We start from the raw sequence: 21,301 nt of genomic DNA, 5'->3' as shown, positions 1-21,301 counted from the left end.
ACATCAATTATTAATATATATTTTTTTATTGTTGCTTTAATTAATTTTTTATTCATTTTTTTCCGTTTGTTGTCTGGTGCAGGTATCTATATATATATTATAAATTAAAAGCCGCGATAATTTTTTACGATTGACAGATCGTACCAAGTGATATATAATTTATACATTGAAAATATTGGATTTATGACAAATACAAGTAGAATAATACATGCAAGCAGCTTGTGAAAGGTTTTTAAATTGTCATTAAAATAACGGGTGATGATTACAGGGGCGTGTGTGTATGAAAAGGATATTACTATACATAATATCTCATAATCAAAACGAAGCCCGTGGCGGACAACGATCCGACGTGTGTATCAGTCAGACTTAGGCTGACGATTCATCAACCGCTATTTGAGACTAGACGTTTACTATAGGGGTGCGGTAGATTTGTAACTTGCTTGAAAAAAAAAAGATGAAAATTTAAAATAAAAAAAATCAAGAGAAAAAGAGAGCTAGGCTTGTTGGAAAATTTCAACCCTTTTATAGAGTCACGTGACCTGTCAAAAGAGGAAGACGAAAGACAAGCGAGTAACGCCAAAAAAATGGCACGTGACCCACAGCTCGTGTTTTTAGATACGCGTGTCAAATCCCAAAACGTCTCGCTTCCATCTGTTGTTTTAAAATCTTTTTATTTATTTATTTTTATTATTTTTTTTTTTTTTATTACATTTTCTTTTTTATTTTTAATCTACAGTGTCTTATGTTTTTTATGTGTTTTTTTTTAACCTTTCATTTTTTTTTCCTTTTGATTTTATCAGAAAGATGTTCACGGTTTAGTTGATAAAAAAAAAAAAAAGCATGAGGTGGCGAGAGACGAATAGATAGGGTGGTTATGTCAACTCTACAGCAGCCACCTCTGATCCGGAAGGGCTTCTGTGTCGAATACTACTATTTGTACTTTTTACTCAACCGACACGTCACTTTTTTTTTTTTCCTTTTTTTCATTTCTCCGAGTTTTCATCTTTTTTTTTTCCACTCGAAAAATTGTGACAGGTCTTGTATATAGAAGGTTTTTTTGTCAATTCCTGGATATACTTGAGATTTTTTTATGTATCATTTTTTTTTTCTTCTCATATTTTGTTTGAAATCAGTGTGTTTTTTTTTCTGCTTTGGCCTCTTCTCAATCTCAATTTGATTTTCCAATAAAAAGGGATGAAAAAAAAAAAAATAATAATAATAAAAGAGCGTGTGATGATGTCTAGAAGCATTGGAGGATTAAAACGTAGACATTTGAATTTTTATGTTATTTTTATTGCTAGCTTGATGGAATTTATTGGATAAATGTGACCAGTGTGCTGAGAAAAGAGTAATAGCACGATAATTGGAAGAGGGATGCTTAGCATATTTCTCCTTCATAATCAGAATCACAGACACCACCAGTCACTGAAACATAGGGTGATTTGTATAAAATAAATTTCTTTTTTTTTTTTTCTTCTTCATATATTCATTTTTAAGTCTCTTGTTGGTTAATCGTCTATCTGTCTCTGTCTTGAAATTTTTTTGGGACTGATTATTTGCAGCAGGTTTGCATGATATGCCATAGCTCTATACTAGGTTGTGTATAGTCAACGACATCGCCCTTGTTGTATGTATCCGAGATAGGGCTTAGTGAGCTACCAATCTGCTTACAACCCCCTTTGCTTGAATAATTAACCGACGAATGAAGCACAAGGGGGTTAAGAGTTGCTAGATGAGTTAAAAAAAAAAAAAATAGAAAAAAAAAAAGAAGTAGGGAGATATAGAATCACGGTTAGCTTGGCGACTTTTTGCCCGTATCATTTATTACAAAACCACCTTGTTCGTTAACTTCTTATTTGAATGTGAATGGGGATTTGAATGAGCTTAGAAACAGGTAGATATATTCAACCCTTACAGCTTTTTATTTACAAAATAAAAAAGTATATATTTATTTATTTATTTTTTTTTTTTGATCGATCATCACTCAGATTCGTCTCGTATGGTAAAAAAGAAGAAAAAAATTTTTTTTAGAGAATGGAAAAAGTGACATTTCAAATTTTTTTTTATTCTTTCGTATTCGATCAAAAAAAACTCGTTGCCTGATTATCAGATGTTTTTTTTTAGGTTTTTTTTTTTGCTGGATTATTTTTTTCGTGTACAGCCACGATTTTTTTTTTCTTTTTCATTCAGTCAGTGTCGATTCATCTAAAGATGTTGGATCGTTTTACCTGAATACTATAGTGTCGAGAATTGCAAAAGCGAATTGTTACAGGGACTCAGTAAGGTCGTTAATTCAACAGTCATTAGTCACACGTCACAATGTTGCACAAAATTCAAACGAGTCACAATTTTGTATGTGTATATGTGTTTATTGTTCAATACAATAGCAACAAACACACATTCATGTGTTCATATTTATACAAAAAAAAAAAAAAAAAAAAAACACAATTCATTCATTATGTATGTTTAGAGTTAAGCGTAGAAATATTTATTAGGCACACATCATGTTCTCATAAAATTGTATTTGAATCACGATTTAACATACATAAAATTTATGCGTGGTGTGTTTCATTTGCTTAAGCTGGTCATTTCAAAATAGCATGTATTCAAAACAAATTCATCATTCACACAAATTCAATTTTGAATATTTCATTATTGAAACACAATTGAAAGCTCAATACTTTTTTTTTTTATATACATTTTGTGTTTTCCCCTATTTTGTTAATTTATTTATTTTAATTTTTTGTTTTTTTCTTATTTTTGTTTAAATGTATTTCATATCGAACCCTAACAAAACTCCATTTGTATTTGGAGATGTATATATATTTTTGGGTGACTCTTTGTATATTTAACGAAACTCATTAATCATTTGGACATTTCGACAGCCAAAATGGAGATAAACAAAGACAATGAACAATAGAGTAAAAGAGGGTTTATGATATCGATTTAAACCTTTTGTAAACCAATATAGTTAATAGAGAAAAAAAAAATTAGAAAATAATAGTTGAGGGATGATAAAAAGGAAAACAAGAATTAATTTGTTGATATATATTTATCAATATTTTATGTACCTATATAAGAAATTGTAATTAGTCTGATTTGTCGAGTGTCTAAATTGTCACCAAAATGAGAAAATATTTAAACATCCAAGGGCTGATATTCAGTGAAACGTTACTTTTCATTGCGAGGGTTGTTAGGTTTATTACAAATTTCAGTGAGCCCATCCGGGTGTTTCATGAGTCCAGAATTGTCAGATTATGACCTTCAAGTGGTTACATGGAATTTGATTAGTCTCACTTTCATTAATATTACACACTTTTATATAACGTTAATTAATAATTCAATATTATATTTAGAAAGTTAAATTTGAGGTATGCCTTGATGTCATATTTAGCTTTGACAAAAAGTTTTTAACAAATTTATTCTAAAGATGAAAATATTTACTAAAAAATAATGGAATTTAACTTCGTCTAAAATTCAAATATAAATAAAATTTGACTCCAAAGATGAGACTTAAAAGAAAAACAACCAAAGTAGAGAAATTGATATTTTTAAAAAAAGTTACATTGGGTTTTTATTGAATATAATTACATTTTTTCTATTTTTTTTTGTTTCAGGAAAAGGAAATTTCCGGCAAATTGCAGCCCCAAGCTATGGCCTGTATATCTATTCTTGTTTTTGGTCTTTGGATTTTAATTCACGCTGAGTGAGTAAGTACAATCGATTTTAATCCATACCGTATTAAATCCCTACAGATTTTTGTTGAAAAAAAAAAAAAGAGCTAGATAAGGGGGTGGTGGTAGTGATGGCAAGGGTAAAGATCATTATCAGAGGCTTAACCACGCGAGAATTTTTAATCAGAGGGTTCGCAACCCTTCAAGGGTAATACTGCGTTCTCCTCTTCAATATCTACTCCTCTTTTTGATGCTTTATATTTTATACTACCAATGCAACAAAACCATTATAATATTATGAAGAACAATTGTCAACGTTGGTTCAATTTAATTTGTTAATTTATCCTCTACTCAATGTTAAATTGGGACATAACTTTTTCAACCATTTTGTCAGCATGACACCCATCAACTATACGTTGGATTATATTTTTTCTCAACGAGTCATTTAGGCCACGTGGTATATATACTCAGACTTTTGTACATTTGATGCTTATGATTTGCCTCATAAATTCACTGACACCAAACACATGTTCAAGTCTTAAAGCAAAAAAGCGGTACTTTGTTATTTTTATATATTTTTATTATTATTTTTTTTTTTTTAATAAATAAATAGTTTCAAAAATTACAAAAGATAAAAATGAACTAATTGAATTTAATATTTTTAATTTTTTTCAAAAATATGTCAGGTATTTTTTTTTTTTAATTATTTGATGGACATGGATTTAATTTTATATACTAAATAAAATAACTTTGTATAAAAAAAAAATTTAATCAAACTAATGCAATTCAAAGTTATAATTGCCTGCTACCAAACACATGCAATGTCATGTTGTTTCATTAAATTAAGACGTTCTTAAAGTGACTTTCAAGCCACTAAGAGCTTTAATCACAAATTTCTATCTCACTCTGTCTCTCTGTATGTTTTCCTCTCTGTGTGTCTAAACTACCAAACTCGAAGGCACTAAACCAAACGAACCATGTCTCAATTTTGTATATCCAAAGATGCAAAATAGAGAATAGAGTGGAATAGGAGTATTTCTCGATTAGCATCATCTTGAGGCATATCATATAAACAATATATATATACATACATATAGTTATATCGATAAAATATATCTCTAGTTTTCTGTTGTCCTTGTATTCATATGCAAAACGTAAACTTGGATAGTGACCACTAAATTTACATAATGTTAGATTTACCGTGATTTTCCTCGCCTCAAGGGACAAACCCAAAATCATAGCCATGAGAAAGTCACTTGAGAACATTGGCTCTGAGATATCACAAGTTATTTCGTATTTCCTTCTTCTACATATATTTATATTCACAAATAAACCATATATAAACTACTAAATCTTTGTAAATGTGATCCAATATATATGTGGTATTGCACATTCAACAACTCCAACTATTCCATTTACCTAACATGTTTCAAATAAATAGCCTCATCGTTGTCAGAATATTCAAGTAGCTATAAATTTTTATGGCTAAATAAATAAAATACTTGTTAATTTATTATTATTATTTACAAATATATAAAAATAAAAATTTATTTTTAAACCATTAATAACTATGATCAATTGATCAATAAAATTTATATTTATATTGCAGTAACAATATTGTAAAAAAGCATGATTTTAATTCAAGCATTGATTTATTTTTGCCAAATATTTTTTGATTTTTATATTAGAGTCTATTCAAGTCTAGATGACCATTTATTCGTATTTATATTATTATATCTATAGTTGTTTGACCCCTTGGCAACAATCTAGTGTTGCTAATACGTTTATATTTTGCAAGGCAAGCAATACGTAAATTGACGTTGAAATGATGTTGAAGAGTATCAGAGTGTATGGTATCCGCGGAGCCGTGAAACGTGGTATTAACAAAAACTCTACCCTTGACATGTTGCTATAACAAATGATGCCTCAGTCCCTTAATGGTTTAACACAGAATAGTATATACATATTATACAAAAGTTTTAGTCTCTGTGCTTGATGTTGGTGTATATACTGTGTGTTAACTATCACTTTGGATATTCATGGATAAACGTCGTTCGTTCTTTGATCGATTACTTTTGTCACTTATTTAAGCGTGTTCTTTTGGTTTGATTATATGGATTCATGATGAATACATGAAAGTATTAATATACATATGAATGTTTTAATTAAAAATATATTACAATTATAAAAATTATATAACTGAGAGAATATATTGAATAGTAAAATTTTTAACTGACAGAATGAAATAGAGAAAGACATGTATGTTGATAGGGTACCACTCAAATTTCAAGTCTTATTCCCAGTGGATTTAGTGAGGCTTTTGACCACCCACACATTGGATTATAATACCCTGCTTATGTGTATTTCAACGGGTTATTGCAACTAGTCTCTCTGACCACACTATACATGTATATTCTTTCGTATATGAAATTTATCCAGATGGACATTTTGCTTTAGGTCTTTCACCCCTCTGTAAAATATATGTATATTTTATATAACTACATTGAGTCCTTATAATTAAATCCGTTAATCAAGGCTTATGTCAAACGATGACCCTATCAAATATACTTTATTGTGATCCAACTAATTTATAATAAATTGAGATCACTTTTTTTTTATTAATTAATATAATAATTATTTTTTTAACAAATTAATTTGTTATGTTTATGTATATGTTTCGCTTTTTTTTGGTAAAGTTGTTTTTAATACGGATGAAATAAGTCAAGTGGCCAAAGTATCTCGAACATGAGAACTCATGGATTTAAGTATAATTGGCACAGGAGTTGGGATCCACTCGTCTTGCTTCATTAGAGAATACATCTTCCCCATTGTTGAAAAGACTTAAATATATATAGCATGTACTCTTTATACTGACGACGACAATTTCTTATTTATTTTTTTATTTCTCTTGGTTGTTTTTTTTATTTACTTTATTTTTTTTCTTGTTATTTTATTCTGTTTTGAGTGGATACGGTCGGTCATTCGATGTGCGTTTTCTTCTTCAAGGGGAAACTAGAGATACACCCAATCTCTCGACCTTTTGTTCCCCAACTTTTATTCTTTTGACAATCATCAAAATGAGAAAAATAAAAAGAAGCAACTTGCGCGTTTGCCCGCGGCTCACTTGGAAATGTGAAAATGTGAAAAAAAAAAAAAAAATGTTACTGACAGTCTCATCTTCTCGAGTACATATCCTGATGGAAGAATGGATCTTGATTTCTTGTGATATATGTCAAAGAGAAAATTGACCCTCAGTTAATTTTTTTTTTTATTTTCTTATTTTTTTTTCTCAACTCTCTTGAGATTTGTACGTTATTTAAGTATGATATTCGTTTTTAATATACCAGTTGTCATTTTGAATTGTGTGTTGAGTATATATTCAAAATTTTTTTATTTTCAGCCAGTTGTATGACAATACTTTGATGACACAAATCATTCAAAATATAAGAACAATAATCCTATTGAAAAATACATCTATAATGACCAGCATAAATATTATTGTTATACAAGATGAATATTAAGTAGAAGAAAAGAAAATAAAAATATAGTAACACGTTCATCACTGAGTCATAATATTAAAAAAAAATGTAAGTAAATAAATAAACCACAAAAGCTCACAGCTTGCGTTGGTATCTAGAGTATGTTTGTCCTAAATTTATTTTGATTTAATGACCAGCATATTTTCCAACAGTGAATTAACCGCAGAGTGGAGCAGCTTGTTGCGGAAACACTCTTTTCTTTTATTATTTACTATTATTATTTATTTTATTTTTTTTTTCCGTTTCAAGACGATGGAACAATGACAGACTCAAGTGGTTCTCCATGGGTCAAAGGGAGTGCTCCATGATTGGTGGAAGAAGAAAATAAAGACGATAATGAAAAAAAAAAAGAAGAAAAAAAAAATTGAAAACGTTTGCAAGAATGAGAGAAGAGACGCTCGGGCACGCTTTGGCCACTTTGCTAGACGAGAAAGTGGAGTCTGTATACTTGAGATGTAAAGGCGAAATATACGGGTACGTGTGCTTTGTACATGAGTGGATTGTGTACGAGGAGGAGAGGCCTTCATCGTACGAGTGCTTTTGCTTGCTGAATCAAATGCATATACCTGCATGTGGACCAACTCACCCGAGAGCACCTGTTGAAACGACCGCATATCCAAAGTTGCTCGACTTCAATCTATCGTTCAGGGTATTTATATATATATTTTTTTTTCTTCCTCTTCTCATATGCTTTTTCTCGTATTCCTTTCATTATGCTTTTTTTGTTTTTTTTTTTGTTTTTATTATTTCTCTTCAAAAGCCAGTCGAGGTATTGCTTGACGTTTTTCCACTGAGTCTCATTTTCAATTTCATTTGTTTCCAATTATTGGTAATTCCAATGGTATTTTTTAACGGTAAAAAAAAAAAATAATAATACAATAGAAGAATGGAAAAAAGAAAAAAAAAAATTAAATTAAAAAATTCACATTGGACTTTTATAATTCAATTGAAATAAAATTGTGTATACGTAAAGCTACGGTAGGATTAATTTTATCAATTGAAAAAGTCAGCTTTCTTTTTAATTGAATTAATTAAATGATGAAATTTTTATATTTAAAAATACCATTTATTTAAGTCTAGTTATTTTTATTTTTTTTTTAAGTAAATAAAGAAAAACTCTTTCATTTTATTTTATTTTTTAAAGTGATTTAGACTTGTTGTATATAAATCTGTTGAGGGAGTGTTTGCACATTATTCATATTATTTTTTTTTTACCTTATTTTTCATTTAAATATATTTTGCGTTTTTTATTTACTGAGAAAACACCCTGTAAAGTATCATACTTTTGTTAAAGCAAAAAAAGAGAGAAAAAAAAAAATTCTGTATGTTGGTTCTCGTGTGTACATACGCACTTGATATACCAAGCACTGTTTGAGTGGTTGTACAAGAGGGAATATGTTAGATGATTATTTATAATCGCACAGAAGCACCTGCCGAAGGGCTTTCCCATGCAACTCAAAATAGTTATACTGCACAACTAAGAAATAAACATGAAAAATACGTTTTTTTTTGTTTTTTTTTTTCACAAGTGAGTGGGCAAAGTCACGAGATGATGTCTAAATTTATAAAATTACGCATCTATACTGTTGCAGTTTATAAAAAGCTCATACGTATGTTGTGTAAAAATAGTTGTTTTATCTCCCACGTTGATTGTTTGCACATTCTTATATTTATATATTTATATTTATTTTTAAAAAATACTCAGTTATTTGATCTACTCAAAATTAAATTAAAAATAAATTATATTTAGCTAAAAAATTTAAAAATTTATGAAAATGACAGATGCTCGGTTATATTTAATACTCTAATGTTAAGTCATTGTAAATACAGTAGATATATACCCTTTCTGGGGTGACCAAATGTCCAATGCAAACCCTTCTTCATTTCTCTTAAAATGTCGAAAAAAAAAAATTATATATATCCACATTTCAGCAATTTTAATAATTTATTACCAGTTTTTTTCTTTTAAAATACAAAAATGTAATATGATACACATTACATTCTTTGGGCAGTTAGGGTTCTACCCAAGTCATCTGCCTGATGGTCCAGCCAACACTGAAAATGATGTATAGCTTCGGGGGTAAAAAAGTTGAAAAAAAGGATGGGTATTTTTTTTACCAAAAATTGAGTAAATTTCATCCCCTGAATTGTAATATAGATTTTATTTGTGGGGTAAATTTTGACAGGGTGACGGCTCATTACACTATTCGCGGTGGACATTGAGAGGCGCGTACAGTGACCCTTCCTTTAGATGTATTTATTTTAATATTTTCAAATGGAATATATATATACAATGGGGTGTTTTTTTTTTATTTTTTCAATTCATAATATGCACTGGACTCTTTTGGTCAACCTTTCATATTATAAAACCATAAAGTATACACACTGAATCACTGCTTATTCGCTCACTCGACCTTTACGCATTTTTACTTTTAGGATATTTATTTGTGTATTTTATTCCCCTGAGTTTTCTATAATATGTCTATTTTTTCACTTAAAAAAATATAGATAAAAAAATAAAATTACTATATGTATTCTCCCCTATATATGCGTGTGTGACACTCATCGTTCGACGTCATTAGATTCTCGATGAAGGACAACGTGAATATTCTGAGGGTTAGTGAAAATGAAATAAGACATTTGGTGATCTTTTCATTGAACTATTGAGTGTCTCGTTAATTTAATGTTTTTGTTACACCCTAGGGAGTTTAATGCACAGTAATAATTTAATTCAAGTAAAGGCTATTTTTCATTTATCTTTGAATTGATTTTATAAAAAATTATTAATTTCATTAAATTATATATCTGTTTAAAAATATTAAAATATATTTTACATTTTTTTTTTATCTTGCATATGACTAATATTTATTTGTCACTGTTTAATGACGAATTATAAAGCTTTAACTATGTCATAGGAATTTCATTGTGTAGGTGAGACAATACGATTATACAAGAGTTATGATTCACGACACTTGTATAATATACAAATCAATGAAAATGTATAAGAAATTCAAACATGAGGGAATTGAATTTAACCTGGTGTTTGCGTGTTAGCATGACTATATCAATGAGTCATCGTCTATTTCGAAAAAAAAAAAATACCAGGTTGCTTGCACAAACACAGTCAATCCTTGGGGAATTTACTTTTTTTTCTTTAATTTTTTTAATACTTTTTTTTTTTCTTCTCATTGACTTGTATGTAATTTGTAATATGTTTCACACGACTTTCTACATGATGATATTCAGCCCCACGAGACATTAATTGAAAATGAGAAATTATTAAAAAAGTATTGTGATTAATTTTGCGGTCTCACGATTATTCAATTCAGTTATATGTAAAAAAAAAAAAAAAAATTCATTTCTACAATTTTATTTTCTTTTGATCATATTTTTGTATTTATTTATTTTTTTATTTTTCAACCCTCTTTGATTTTTATTTCAACCCTTTCCAATGATTCGTAGTTTTTATTTTTATTTTATCTTTTAAATGCAATAATCGAATGTATTGTTGCTTAAAAATAAAAAAAAAAGGTGCACAACGATTTGTCAAATAATGATTTGCGAATAGTTCGATCGTTGACACTCACATTTTTGAATAAAGTGTCACAATAAATAATTTTTAGACACAAGGTGGGGATGTATTAAAGGGTCGTGTGTTTTTAAATAACATATATACAATATACTTTCATTTATTCGTAGGTTGTAAAAATGTTTTTTCAATTCTATTGATTATTTTCATAGCGATAGTATAGTTGATATAACAACTAACAAAGAAACTCAGGTAAAATCTCATAAATTTCATGACAATGCTTGATGTTTGACAGTAACACTAATGATATTTTAGGTAAGTTGTGATTCGAGAACCATAAACTAATAAAAAGAAATATAAGAAAATAAAAATATAAAATATCTATAAAATCGGTGAAATTGTGCAGAACGAAGATGATCATTCTTATTTAGTTTCTTAATAAATACTGAACTTTACGCTTGACTTGTCAATCACTTAAGATTTTTTTTTTTATTTATATTATTATTTTTTATTTTTATTTATATTCGATTTTTCACATTGCAAAAATACATTTAAACAATTTAATGATGGGAATTGACGGTTTATCATCAGTCGACACTTTTTCGTTATTTATTTCTCACCGTTGACCTATAAAAAAAATAAATAAAATAAAAACAAAATTCATTCGTTTTTTTTCCGAGGAACATCAGGTATATTTATTATTCTCATTATTCTTCATTAAAAATTTTTTTTACTCATTTATTTTATTTTGTGGGTCAGATGTAATATAGTAGTTTAAATTAGCAGACAATAAATTTTTAGTTATAACATAATTGATAATGGTGGGAACACACGAAATGTTGAATCAGAATAAATTTTATATACATGTGTAGAACACTATATTTTTATCGAATACAATTTCTTCAATCACCTTGTTTTATTTATTTTATTTATTAATTTTATTTTGCAGATTCGTGACGAATACTAATAAAGTTGAACCCGCTAATTTCTTCAAGTGACCCTCTTGAAGTAGCGTGTTCGATTATATATAGGGTGTGGAAAAGGTCTGAATTCGTTGGGGGTTGCCGAAAGAGAAAAAAAAAAAGCCAAGAGAAACCGTTTTGGAATTGAAAAAAAAAAAAACCACCACCACCACCTATGGCGTTTGGGAAATATGCTTTCAGGCACTTTCAAACTTAAGGGCGTTTTAGATTCCAATCTAATAAATACTTCCTCAATGCTAACTGTCTTTTTTTTTATGTTATTATTTTTTATTAGGGTAAGTGAAAAATTCATTGGGTCAGGAAGACACACTCATTTCCACTTCCGTATTTAACCAATGAATCAAATACTTCCTCAATACACCTATCACTAAGTGCCTATATATATATTTTTGATAAAAGTAATAAAAAATCTATCCACCTGTGTAATTTTTCTAATCTGAAAAAAAAAAAAATAGATAAAAAATATAAAGCTCCCATGCAATTATCTTAATTTACAACTTTCACCCCAAAACATTTACCTGCAATCATTTATAACAGCATCAATTAAATGAATTAAAACACCTGTGCCAAGTAATTTTAAAAGACCAGTAATTCAAAGTAGTAATAAAATTTGTTTATTTTTATTTTAATATATTTTATTTTTATATGTTTTAGGAGAGAGAGTGTATACATAGAGAAGGAAAAAAAAAAAATGCGTCCATCCGTATCGCCTTTTTTAAAACCTACTTATCTTGGAAGCTACAAATCAATTTAACGACATGAATAAAAAGTCATTTTAACTTGCTATTATTTTTGGTTCGTTAGGGTAATTATCTCCTTCTGTTTTATTTTGTTACATTTATTTTTTTATCATCATTATTTTACCCTTTTTTTTTTCATTCTTTTTGGACTTGATAATACGGTACGGTTTTTATCATGTGAAGCTATTAATTTGCTACCAAGTTTGTATCATGTAGACAATATATATAAAAATAATTGTCTATACAAAAAGAAGAATAAAAAAAAAAACGAAAATATATATATCAAATGACGTGATAATGACTTGAACTTAATCCACGTCAAAAGATTTACAACCAATCGGTGAATTGACTTGGCAAATCGATTGGTAAAATTACATGTGTGTATCATGTTTATAGTTTCAGTCTCGCTTCATTCCATCTTCATATATTTCTTTTCTATACATTTTTTTTTTTGCTTTTCAATTTTTATTTTTTCTATTATTCTTTCTGGCGCAGTCAGGTTTGATACTTTTACGCTGGGATATCGCCAGGCGCACCCACGAATGTCCTATAATTCACCCTCACTGAATTGCACAAACCAACTCTTTCTCATTCCCCTCTATTACTAACTCAGCAATGACAATCCTTTACCCTGTCACGGAATCCCATATGTAACACTGTGCACACATTTATTCTCTTTCACGATACAATCCCATCGCGTGTTTGATCGATTATATTTCCTAATGTTGATTAATAAAAATATACATAATCTATATCATTATTATTTTTTTTTTCTAGATGTGTCTCTTCATTAATCACATATCCCTTCACCAGCCGGAAACGATGAATTTTCTATGCTCAATGCAGAAATCTAAAAGTGAAAAGGAAAAAAAAAAAAGCTATATCAATAAAAAATAAGTGAGTCCGGTCAAGTGAGTATTGTTCATTGTTTTGTTTTTTTTTTTATTATTTATACAAAGGTCTAAAATGAAACAATAGACATAGATAAATATGTTGCATTGAGTATAAACACCCGGGGCAAGTTTTGATCGATTTTGGATGGCACTGAGGTTCCCTTCATGGTCAATAGATGAGCCAGCGCCCTCGTCTTCATAGTTACTTTAATATTTTCCCTTTCCTCTCTCATCAATTCCCCTCTTCACCCCTTATAACTTCGCTATAAAGCAGTCACGTGTCGTTCACTGTATATATGAGGGTCTTGTTGAATATATATATATATTTATTTATTTTTTAAATATACATACATATATGTAGAGTGTATGTGCAGGGGTTTGTGCTCTCTCTGTATTTTAGTAAAGAGATGGTCTCACGATGGGGACTTGTTCCCTTTACGCTTCACTTCAACGCTTGTACCTTCCTATTGTATATATTTACATCAATGTGATACTATATGTGTTACATATACAAATACAATTGAATATACACGCATGCACACGTGTATATAATGTACTCTTGGATTTGTTAATATGTGTGTTGTGTTTTCTCGCCCCTTTACACTTTTTTTTTTTTATTTATTTTTTTTTTCTATTTTTTCTGATGGCCTCTTTATCCCACCCATGGGTTTGAAACTATACCGTTGGCGTGACCTGATGGTGTGACCAGCAACCACTGCCTTCATTAATACTTAAAATGTTGTTTTGTTGGGTTACTGTTGCATCGGGTGTGGCTTGGATGACTCGCATCTACACCATACTTGTGTTATCTCGACTTTTAATTATTTTATTTCTATATGTATTGTTACTTAGAACATATGCACGTACAGTTTATTTATATAATTTATATTTATAAACCCGCATCCAGTATGTTCTTATCATATCCTACACCAAATCACATTTAAATTTATCAGATATATTTTTTATTTTTTGTTAAATCTCATTGGTATCTGATACTTTTAAATCATTTCCTGTATATGAGGCCCATTTTTATTTGGTAGCTTGTTGAATTTTAGAATTGATGGTATTTTGTAGTAGGTAGTGGTGTACCACTTACCGGGGGTGGTGTGAAAATCATCAAGATAGATCAACGGATATTACAGTCGGAGATTGTTATACTTTGTGGCCAAAGAAACAATATTTTTTCTCACTCAAGTTTTTCAACAAATTGTGTATATATACAGATTGTTTAGTTTTGTGCACGTGACTACACATTATCGTAAATTTAGTTTCCATTAGTTTCGGAAAAATCATAAAATTTTATCACATTTAGTTAGTGGAAACGCTCAATACTTCATCAACTGACAGACGTGTAGTTTTAAGGGTCTTTTTGATGGTCTTGGAAGGGGATGTTCTCATGTCATGTTGCTTTTTTTTTTTTTACATTTTATATATTTATTTTATTTTTTTTGTTTGGTACCGCAATATTTTTAACTATTTTTTTTTTCCACTCGCAACACAGAATATTTGCGGACGCGTTAAAGATTCAAACGTAATTATACTTTTTTTTTTCTTTTTTTTTTCATGCAGCCACTGTATACAAGTGGCAGTTGGTATGTACTGGACAAAGAGTTGTAAAAAGTTGGCCTTAAAATATCTCGTTACGTGTCCTATCTACCTGATGGTATGCTTGCAACCGAGTGGTGAATTTTATGACCGCTCCGTGGGGTTGGATATTTTATAACGTCCATAGAGCTAGCAATATTTTGCTAAAAATTGTCTTACTCGTGCTTTGACTAGATATTATTTTTTACTAGACAAAAAATGAGAAAAAAAAAAAGAACTCTGAAATAAAATGAAAATTGAGGCAAAAGAAGATGATGAAAAATAAAAAAGTAAAACAATTTTTTAGTTATTCAAGAGTGTTTTGGGGTGACGATGCGCAACGGGGTTGATCGACTTCCTGGCACCGGCACCTCGCATTACGTTATACGAGCGACGGTTTAAGGAAATCGACAGCCATTTTTCAAAGTTCTCGGTATCATCTAATATATATGTATATAAATACAGTATACGTGTGTCATCGAATCCCTTTATATTGTGAATATGTGAGTCCGAAAAAAAAAAAAAATATACAGAGAAAAACTACTCGTTCCGTACGAGTGCTTGAAAAATGTCGATACCTCACTCTCTGTCTTTTTTCTTTTTTTATCAATTTTATATCTCTGTGTCTCTCAGTGTGCTACTCGTTATTCGTACGCGTCCTACCATCATGAAAAATTGGCTCACGAATATTCTGACAGACTACGATTTATCAATCTTGAACGTTTTTTGTATTTTATTTATTTTATTCATTTCTTCATCATACTCTAGCTTTATTTCACCCTCATTTTCATTTCATATGTATACGTACAAAGTAACCATACGCAGACCAGTCTTATACCGATTTTATATATCAATATCCGCGATATAAAAATATGTCCGGAGATACTGTTAAAAAATATAAGATAAAAAGGAAGTAAGAAAAAAAAAATATATGAAGAATACGTAGACTCCGGAGGTTTAAGGTTTCAAAATGATTGGGGTAAAATTGGGGTAAGCCGATATGAACCCTTGGCCAAGACAAGCAATTTTTTTGTTTTTTTTTTTCTATCTTGAATCACCTCACAGGGGACTCTACAGACTTTGGTCAATTTATAAAATACACATAAAATATCGTAGAGAATACAAAAGAATCTTAAAGGACCTTTTTTCATTGATATATATATTTATTATTTTTTTTCGTCTTTCGCCACATCACATATCAATATAATGATCTCTATATTATTTCCGGTTTCATATTACACCTTGAAAAATAAAATGATACCCTTCATTAGGCAAAAATCAACAATACACCCAAGATGACCAAATGAGGATGAACCAACTGACCACGTGCAATATCCATTCAAATTATGTTGAGATTAAAAAAAGTTTTAATGGACATTGGTTGGTGTAAAGAATAAATCACACGTATATTTATTTCACCACTTTCTATGAACACTCAACCCTTATATTCATAAAGATGTATACTGTCAATTATTAATTGCACACTTCAGAAGAAAAAATAAAAATAAGATGACCATAAAATGAAATCAGAATCCAATTAAATCAGTTGATATAATAAATTTGAAAAATAACAATGTATACAGATAATATAAAATCTAGTCTCACGGTACTTATGATTATCAAAATTCTCTTGAAAACGTATGGTTTTGATTGTGATTTAAGATTTAAGATCATTGGTATATCTATTAAACTGGATTTTGGTATTTGTTGATGATGAAGGGAGAATATTGTGAATTGAGGGAAAAGCGTTGAGTGTTGATGGGAAACTGACCACTGGTAAATTATATATTTTACTGACATGCTTTGACTACAGACTACTGTATTTGATCCACATTTGACATGAAAGTGGACATTGTCCAGTTCAATTTATCTGTATATATATTTATCTGATTTTCTATCTTTTTTGACCTAAATTTATTTGTATATATATTCAGATCTATTCATTGATTTCAAACAGCTGAATATATGTCAGCTGTTATTTGATTTTGATACTTTACTAATCAACCGAAACTAATACCCCTCATCTTACAATAGCCAATAGAAAAAAAAAAAAAAAATGAATATCATAAATTAGATTGGAAAAATCTGGCTATCAAAAAATTACAGTTGGCTGTTTTTTATTTTTTTGCAAGTCAGTTTAAATAAAAAGGAAAAGGTAGAAATAAAAAAAAAAAAAACTGCAAAGTAAAAAAAAAAAAACAGTATATACTAGTATACAATGTAATGTGAAAAATGGGTTGTAGAAAAATAAGGAGAAAGGGGAAAAAAGAAGCATTGTCTACCACGACACGTTGAAAATTGTGGCTGAATTGAATTCCTCGATATCTGAATACGAGCCAATTACGTATACAGTATATAGAAAATAAAGAGAAAAAATAAAAAAAAAAAAATAGTAGCGAAGGGTAAAAAGCCAGTCATACATATATTTTTGTCATTTTGCCACGCGGCTGGCAAAATTTGAATGTCATTTACATCCAAGGCATCCTCAACACACAATTTATTCAAACACGATTTTCCTTTTTTCTCTTTTACTCTTACATACTTATTCACTCATATATCCCTCTTTTTTACGTTGTATATAGTTTTACCACTCATATTATATCCAGGGACCTCTGCATTCTGGGAATGATTTGCATTATTATTTGTAAAATATCTTTCCATTCTTTCATAGGGGAATTTTGCAAGTCATATCAAATAAAAAACAAAAAAAAATATATATAAATATGATGCTCTCTCACACGTCTGGCCGACTAAAACACACGGTCTGATAAACACGTCGTAGGTGAATGGAATGAGTGAAGACCTGATGAATTGTGTATGCCACTTTACACGGATGATTTGTCTGTACATTTTTTTTTTTTTTTTATTTTCGCAAAGAAGATAAAAAAAATTAGGGCGACAAAAATAGTATTTTGGAAAAAAATGTCGATTTACTTAATGTGAACACGGAAGTCGATTGGGTGACTTGTGCATACGAAAAGCAGGGAATCATCATCGATTACACTGAACCCCCATCAGGATGATAAAAAAATATATGTATACCTATGTACACATAGAAAAAAAAGAAAGAAAAATTCATTTTTTCGTAACCGACGAGGCATGACGTTTTCCTGCTGTCTCATCACAAACGCAACAATATATATATATACATTAAACAAATAATAAAAAAACGTATATAATAATGTATATGTATACAAAATTTATTGAATGATGTGTGTAAGCCACACACCGCGTGTCTCTATGATCCGTTAAATCGATTTATGCCAATCATCCCTCGTGTTGTTGATTTATTTGTGTAATTTTAATTCTGCAAATACTTGAACAATTTTCAATATAATTGTTTATTTACATATTTATTTTTATTTATTCATTTATATTTTTTATTTATTTATTCATGGTATTTTATAAATTGCTAAATATATATTTATATTATGTCTATATATATTCTATCAATATTCAATTTGTAAATTGACAAAATATTATGAAAAAAAAAAAAAAAAAAGTTATAGAATATGATATGGCTTTTTGATGTTATATTTGCATGTGAAATTAAACTGAATGTTTGTGGACTTTTAATGTTGATATATATATATGAATTTATATATAAAATATATATAAGCATGTAGATATTTATATATCATATGAGTGAATCGAAATACGATGGGGTAAAGGAAAACGCGCTATGGGCGGACCAAACGAGGACATACACTACTAGTTTATTCACAGAGGAGTACATATCATTCACTGATATACAAAATCATCTCTATCAAATTGTCCCTACATACGCCATGTATAACTCATTCCTTCAGATCTCTCTCTCTCAGTATAACAACGTCCGAAATCTCAAAACAAAATTTCTATTTCGTCAATATAAACATCGGGGAATAACTCTATTCAACATATAAATGAAAAAAGTAAAATAAAAAAAATAATGTCAAAGAATGTCCTGAGCATCAAATACAACACAGATAAGAACGTTTGATATTGGGGAAAAGAAAATTGTTTGCTATATGTGAAAATTCTCATTTTCCCATTCCAATGTATAAATATATTTTTTTTTTTTGGCTTATTCTTCGGTTCATTTTACCTAACTTAATACTTTGAAGCATTCTTTTTTTTTATTTTTACTTTTTCTATATCAGTGCGGAGTTCATTGAGTAGCTACTTTTTTTTTCCTTTGATCTGAAATCAGACTTTATTGAGCGATCGCACTGTCTTTCTCTCTCTTTTTTTGGTATACTGTATTTCTTGGCAGTTTGTGACGAGTTTCAATCATGAAACTTTGGTATAATTTGGAGAAAAGGGTCTTCTCTATCTTCGAGATTAAGGAAAATTTACAATTATGAGAATTAGGGGAATGGTAGTACTTGAAATTGAATTTAATAGAGATGGAAATATTGATAATACTATACATCATAAAGATAATCGATTTATGATGTTCATATGATCGAGTGTCTGACGTCTTGTCAATTTTTTTTTTTCCTTCAATTTAATATTATCATGATTATGATGCTTTTATCATTTACATGGCACGCGACTATTTTATTTCAATGAATAGTTTATTCCACCTCTACACTCCCTCTTCCGACACGCATTTACGAAAAACTGTATTTCCAATCATCATCATCATTTTTTTGAATTTATATTTATTATATTACATGTACTATTGTCTCCAATGACTGCATCACTCGTCCACATCATCGTAAACACATGAGATATGTGACAATCTCAATAGAATAAAAATAAAAAAAAATGGAGCTTGTTGCCAAATAATTTACCAGAAAGATATTGTGCATTTGGTATTTTATTTTTATATTTTTCTTCAGCATGATTCTGTTGTGTTCGTAATGGGAAAAATGCATAAACTTGTTAGACTCTATTATATCGAATTTGACGTGTCCCATAAAAATTCAAGTTTATGATTTTTCCTGTTTTATATGTAGGGAAGAAAAACTGACACACACAATGAAAATTATTGATTTTCATTTTAACATTTTTATATCATTTCATTTTATATATATATTTAAACTTTTTTTTATTTTTTATTTAAACTGTTATTTTATTTAATTTAATTTTTTATTTTCCTTGATTATATATATATTTTTTTTTTTATCTTTCCACTCCACAGTAATTGTTAATTGAGTAAAATATTCAGTTGAAAATGGACTTGATAATAAATAAAGGTGGTTTCTCTCTGTTCTGTTCTGTTTTTTTTTTTTATTTTTTTTATTGTGTGCAATTTTTTTTTAAGCTCTAAAAGTCGAGGAAAATTCCAGAGAAAACGCGAATAAGCCAAGAGAATCCGGTTGAATAGGGTGAAAAATAAGAGACAGAAAATTGCCATTAGTTTGTGTGTAGTGTGGAAGTTTGTGTGATTATTTGTCTCCCACACATTTTCAACTGTGGATGTAGTTAAAGCGACCCCATAAAGATCTAGATAGTAGCCGATGGACGGTAGTCGTCTTCATGGAGTTGCATTTTCCCTCGAGGCAAACTGGCTAAAAGTGTGAATGTATATACATGTGTATGTCTGGACAGCGTCTAACTGTCCAGTTCATGCTTATATATACGAGACAGGTTGGCTCAACAAAGTAAAAATAAAAAAATTCACAACCCTTACACAGTAGTACCCTGTTCTAACTTGCCTCGTTAACGTGATATTTTCTCTTCTATCGTTTCCTGTCGAAAAACTATATTTTTTTCTTTTACTTTTTTTTTTACCAAGCACTAGAACTGCTCGTAATTGTTCCATAATTTCCGTTCAACATCCCTGAGGAAATAATTATTTTCTACCTAGTGGACGAGGGTCAATTTAACCGTATTTAAAAAATATATTTAAATATGAAAATTTATTAAAAAATAAAAAGCTTCACTTCTATATCTAAATACAAAAATATTCCTTATTTTTATTAATTTTTTTTTTTTCCTTTTTTTCAGAAATATACGTCGACAAAACACATTTGAAAAATGTATGAATTTTATCAGCAACAGCATTTTTAATCACACTGGTATTTATGTGGTTGGTGTTAATATAGAAGCTATGTGGTTATGCATAGTAATGAGAAACGAGAGAAACACGGGACACAATCTAATAGGCATAAAATGCTCCAGTTAAAAACTCCATCTGTAAGTAAATTGTTTAATCACTTGTGATATTACGTTTTTAACCATCACCATTTTTCGGCCATACATTATTATTTAATTTTTTTTAATAATATAACTGAGAGATATTTTGGTTTTTAAATTAATTTTTTTCTATTTACTTTATATATTCAAGAAAAAAACAAAAAAAAATTCAATTAAAAAATATCTACAGTAGAGTAAATTTATATTATTTTAAATTATTTTTATGCAGTTAT

General features: G+C 29.1%; 1 long non-coding RNA gene across 4 annotated transcripts in view; it reads left to right on the top strand.

The window, feature by feature from the left end:
- The window catches only part of LOC122851641, a 130,161-nt gene that overhangs the window by 84,889 nt on the left and 23,971 nt on the right, over positions 1 to 21,301 (top strand). For all 4 annotated transcript variants that reach the window (XR_006373718.1, XR_006373719.1, XR_006373722.1 and 1 more), the window contains 6 exons: positions 3,618 to 3,710; positions 7,463 to 7,862; positions 11,692 to 12,000; positions 12,380 to 12,530; positions 13,243 to 13,376; positions 20,880 to 21,068. This is a non-coding gene — a long non-coding RNA (uncharacterized LOC122851641). The remainder of the gene's footprint in view (positions 1 to 3,617; positions 3,711 to 7,462; positions 7,863 to 11,691; positions 12,001 to 12,379; positions 12,531 to 13,242; positions 13,377 to 20,879; positions 21,069 to 21,301) is intronic.

The sequence above is a fragment of the Aphidius gifuensis genome, linkage group LG3 (genome assembly GCF_014905175.1).
Source record: "Aphidius gifuensis isolate YNYX2018 linkage group LG3, ASM1490517v1, whole genome shotgun sequence".
NCBI lineage: Eukaryota > Metazoa > Arthropoda > Insecta > Hymenoptera > Braconidae > Aphidius > Aphidius gifuensis.
This window is presented reverse-complemented; position numbering and strand designations above follow the sequence as displayed.